We start from the raw sequence: 5,556 nt of genomic DNA, 5'->3' as shown, positions 1-5,556 counted from the left end.
CTACATGGATCCAAGACTGGAACAATAGTGGCTTTAGATTTCCACATTTATGAAAGGTGACTCAGAAAGTTAGCATGCAACAGTCAAGCTAAAGGAAGCTGAGAGATAATTTAGTCCAAATTCCTTAGTTGACAGAGGGGAATTGAGGTACAGGGAAGGAAAGTGATGTGCTTTGGATTAATTAGCATGTCTAATTAATAATAAAATGTGGTAGAAACTCAGGTCTTCTAGTTTGCAGAAACACTTGAAAGCTCCACTCTGCCTCCTGAAGAGCTGGACTCAGCGGGAGGGCAGCCCTTACAGGGAACAGGGAGTGGAGGGATGGCCACCCGTTGACAGTCGAGCATTAGCAAGTGGGAGGAGATATCTGGCTTCTCCATTCCTTCTTTTTTTCTCTTTCTGGTTTTGCTAATTTATTTAAAAATTACATTTGTTCAAGTCAAATTACCACTTGATACTCATTGTTGGATTTCTTTAGGTCATCCTGCTGCTCTCTCAGTTTCCTAGGGGTTTGTGCGTCTGCCTTGTGCTATGCATTTTCCCACGGCCTTGTTGGTTCCTTCCACAGAGGCAACTATAAGTGCTTTTCCTTGCTTCCTGTGCTGTGTGCTGTAATCACTGTGTCTACTATTTTTGTAGTGGCATGGACATTCTATCGACACTGAATCCGGGTACTCCCTGGAGCACTTTCTATGCTTAATAGAGCTTTTTTTTTTTTTTTTTTTGAGACAGAGTCTTGCTCTGTTGCCCAGGCTGGAGTGCAGTGGCATGATCTTGGCTCACTGCAGCCTCTACCTCCAGACTTAGGCGACGCTCCCACCTCAGTTTCCTGAGTAACTGGGACCACAGGTGAACACCACCACACATGGCCAATGTTTTTAAATTTTTTGTCAAGACAGCATCTTGCCATGTTGCCCAGGTTAATCTTGAACTCAAGCGATCTGCCCACCTTGACCTCTCAAATTGCTGGGATTACAAGTGTGAGCCACATTGTTATGACATTATCTACTAAGGTGGCTGTCAAACCCCTGTGGAAAGTGCCTATTTTACTGATATACTGATCTGCTTTCATTTCACACATCACTTTCCCAAGAATAGCAGAGACAAGAGACATCTTTTCCAAAACTCTATCAAAATGACAGAGCCTTGGCCATGGCCTTCCCCACCTCCTGCAGATTCTGTGTCACACAGCTCACGGTGGACAGTTTGCCAGCTTTTGGGCATGGCGAAAGAACGATCTTTGGAAGAGCAGGGAAGCCCAGAAGTTCACAGAAAAGAAAGCTCTCAAATTCTTCTTGCAACAGTGGTGAGTAAGAAAGGCCTTAGCTTCTTCTGAAAAGGCCGTATGTCCCCTGGGACAAGGACGAAGTGCAGTGTTGCAGGGAGACCTGTCCAGCTCAGGTGGAGAGCACACAGTGTAAGAAGCGCAAGATGCACCCCAGCAGGAATTCTGGGCTGCTTCAAGCATGCTGGGGTGTCTCCTGGTTTTTCAGGTGATGTCAAGGAATTAGCCCCAAATCCAGAGGGCATTTAATTTACTTTGGCTTAATATGAGAGTTTTTGGGAAGAAAGGAAAAGTATCACATTTAGGTCAAACAAAAAGGTTACTAACATTTCCTTTGGAGAAACGTTGGAGTTATTAAAAATTCAAACAAATGTGTATGGCGGTGTAGTTTTGTAAGGGGCAGAAATACTTAGTACATCTATTAATTTCCGGGGTCATTTTCATAAGTGGATAACATTTTTGTAGATGCATATGAACATATGGGTTTATACACACACACACATATTCATATTATATATGTATAATATACACAGATAATACATCTATATACAAGTAATATGAATATATTAGTATATTGTTTGTATATGTATGTGTGTATATGTATACACACATGCAGTACATATGTAAATGTGTATTATTTATAAATGTATATATAATGCATGTATACATACATATGTATACTATGTAATACACATGTATAAAATATATATCATATCAACATAATATATGTGTATTATAAAATATATGTATATAGTATACATATACATATGTATATAATATATGTATTTTATGTATGTATAATACGTAGTATATATAAAATAAATGTATTTCATGTACATATATTACATAGTATACATATGTATATAAAATACATGTGTGTTTCATACATGTATATTATATGGTATACATATGTATATATACATGCATTATATGCACATAATATGGAATATATGTGTACATATTTATACATGTATACATGTATATATGTGTATATATTTATACATGTATACATGTATATATGTGTATATATTTATACATGTATACATGTATATACACATACACACGTGTGTTCATATGCATCTACTAAAATTTTACTCATTTATGAAGATGACCCTGGAAATTGATACGCATGTTGAAACTGAATTTATATATATACCTATATACACATACATGCACACATACACATATAAACATACATATATACACACACATATACACTAATAGATTATATTGACATTGCTGCAAATCCTTCTTTCCTCATATATGATTATATTGCAAGATCCCTCTCTCTACATATGTATATCTGTGTATATTGTATACTTTTCTCTTTTGAATTATTTTTTTTCTTTGCCATCAGGAAATGTGGCAGGCAGGAAAGCGAAAAAAGAGAAGAAGATAGAACAGGATTGGGTGACCAAAAGATGCCCAAACATTAATGTGAAAAGAATAAATGCTTAATCATAATAATTAGGGACATGTGCCCTTTCTGAATCTCATCTGTTTTAACTTAAGGACAGAAATTTTTAAAATAACATTTTTAAATGAAGGAAAGCCTTTTTCTTACTTTCTAGAACCAACAAAGGCAACCTTATGTTGCAAGTCATTATAGCAAAAGCATTAGGAAGGAAAGACCATTTAAAGTGAGATCTGTCATTAATTTCCTAACTACTCGCTTGAATCTCATAAATAATTTTAAGTAGAAAGGGTTGTCAAATGTGATTAAGGTCATTATTTCAAGTTAAAGTAGCCCACAGGCTTTCTGATAGAAAAATCTTTCTATAGAGAGATGAACTAAGGTTTCTTCAAGGTTAGGAGTCCCTGGAGCCTATTCCATGAAGATATATTACAGTAGAGATGATCAAGTACAGAAAAGTCATCTGAGAAGATTGTACAAGGTTTCTCAAGGTGAGAGGTCTCTGAACAAGAACAGATGATATTATTTTAAGAAGATTTGCTGGGCGTTCAGTTTCCAAAATGAATTGTAATATATGTTTTTCAACCTAAAAACCACATCTGTGTTGGGAAAATAATAGCCTAGGCATCATTTAATTCATTTAACAAATATTAACTGAGGCAGTACTCAGCGCACCAGGCATGTTTCTAGCTTCTTGGGACGTGATGGGAACCAAATGAAGTCCCTGCTCCCAAATAGCTCAGACTCTAGTGTGGAAACAGGCAATAAAAACAATTATAAAAGATAGCAGAGCTCCCATCCTGGCTAACATGGTGAAACCCCATCTCTACTAAAAATACAAAAAAAAAAAAAAATTAGCTGGGTGTGGTGGTGGGTGCCTGTAGTCCCAGCTACTCAGGAGGCTGAGGCAGGAGAATGGCATGAACCTGGGAGGTGGAGCTTGCAGGGAGCCAAGATCACGCCACTGCACTCCGGCCTGGGCGATAGAGTGAGACTCTGTCTCAAAAAAAAAAAAAAGAAAAAAAAAGGCAGAGCTCATTATCTGCAGTGAGAAACACACAAAACAGACAATGACAAAGCCCAGTGGCAAATGTTATGGACAGGGAGAGGATGGGGCATTCTCCAAGTAGGGAGGCTAAATCTGTATCAGTCAGGGTTCTCTAGAGGGACAGAACTTATAGGACATAGGAATATGTGAAAGGGAGTTTCTTAAGGAGAATTGACTCACACGATCACAAGGTGAAGTCCCCCAATAAGTCATTTGCAAGCTGAGGAGCAAGGAAGCCAGTAGTGGCTCAGTCTCAGTCCCAAAACCTCAAAAGTAGGGAAGTGGACAGTGCAGCTTTCAATCTGTGGCCAAAGGCCTGAGAGCCCCTGGCAAGCCACTGGTGTGAGTCCAAGAGTCCAAAAGCTGAATACCCTGGAGACCAATGCTCAAGGGCAGGAAGCATCCAGCACGGAAGAAAGATGAAGGCCGGAAGACTCAACAAGTCAGGTTCTTCCACCTCCTTTCCACCTGCTTTTTCTAGCTGCACTGGCAGCTGATTGGATAGTGCCCTGTCTCTACCAGTGGGAGAGGCAACACCCAGAAACACCCAGATACACTCAGAAACAGTACTTTGCATCCTTTAATCCAGTCAAGTTGACACTTAATATTAACCTTCACAAAAGCCTATCTTCCTCAAACAAGTGATATTTAGCTGAGACCTGAAGGATAAGCAGGGGTTGGCACAGCCCAGGTAGGTGAGGGATTGAGGTGAGGTAAAGAAAGGGTGTTCGCAGCAGAGTGGCCAGCCTTGCAAAAACCCAGAGGTGAGAAGACCCAGGTGAGAAGGAGCAAGTTGTGTCTTAGGAAATGGTTGTGTGGCTGCAAAAGGAATTGAGGAGAAATGGCAGAAGATTGGCTTGGAAAGGTGTGCAGAGGCCTGGTCATGCTGAATCTTGAAAGCTGTCATCAGAAATCTGAAATTTTGTTTTAAGGGCAATGGGCAGCCACTTTTAAGTTTCTAGTAGGGAAGTGACATGAACAAGGTTTGTTTAATAAAATCCTTTTGAGGGTAGTGTGAAGGCCAGACTGGGAGTGGAGCAGGGTCCTAGACAGAAAGCCCTCAGCAGACTGCATTGGTCAGCCGGGAAACAGACGAGGGGGTGGTTGCTACTAGTGGGTGGCAGTGAGGACTATAAGGAGAGGTAACACCGACGATGTGCCAAGTACTCTTCTAAGTGCTTTCTTTTTTCTTTCTCTTTTTTCTTTTTTTGAGACAGAGTTTTGCTCTTGTTGCCCAGGCTGGAGTGCAATGGCACGATCTCAGCTCACCGCAATCTCCTCCTCCTGGGTTCAAGCGATTCTTCTGTCTCAGTTTCCCAAGTAGCTGGGATTACAGGTGCCCGCCACCATGCCTGGCTGATTTTTGTGTTTTTAGTAGAGACGGGGTTTCACCATGTTAGCCAGGCTGGTCTTGACCTTCTGGGCTCAAGCAGTCCTCCCACCTTGGCCTCCCAAAGTATTGAGGTTATAGGCGTGAGCCACTGTGCCTGGTCAGATCTGGTCAGATTTGAAGCCCCGTTGTCTAACTGCAAGTTTAACCATGTCCCTACAGTTTTCTCTCTGGGGTAGGCTGATTTGAGGAAGATTTAGAGTTGACTTGAGAGCGTCCAGTGATTGACTCCATTTGGGAGCCATGAGGGTAGAAGGTGTTCAGGAGGATGACTGGGTGGGTGATGTTGCCTTTGACTGGGAGGAAAAAGAGGAGGATTTTGGGTTTTTTTTTTTTTTTTTTTTTTAACTTTTTGCCTCTTCTTCTTCTGTAAAATTGCTTCAGTTAAACTCCCCTCTCCTATTTAGACCATAGTATAA

This window comes from Colobus angolensis, unplaced genomic scaffold, assembly GCF_000951035.1.
Source record: "Colobus angolensis palliatus isolate OR3802 unplaced genomic scaffold, Cang.pa_1.0 Scaffold2, whole genome shotgun sequence".
Taxonomy (NCBI): Eukaryota; Metazoa; Chordata; class Mammalia; order Primates; family Cercopithecidae; genus Colobus; species Colobus angolensis.
This window is presented reverse-complemented; position numbering follows the sequence as displayed.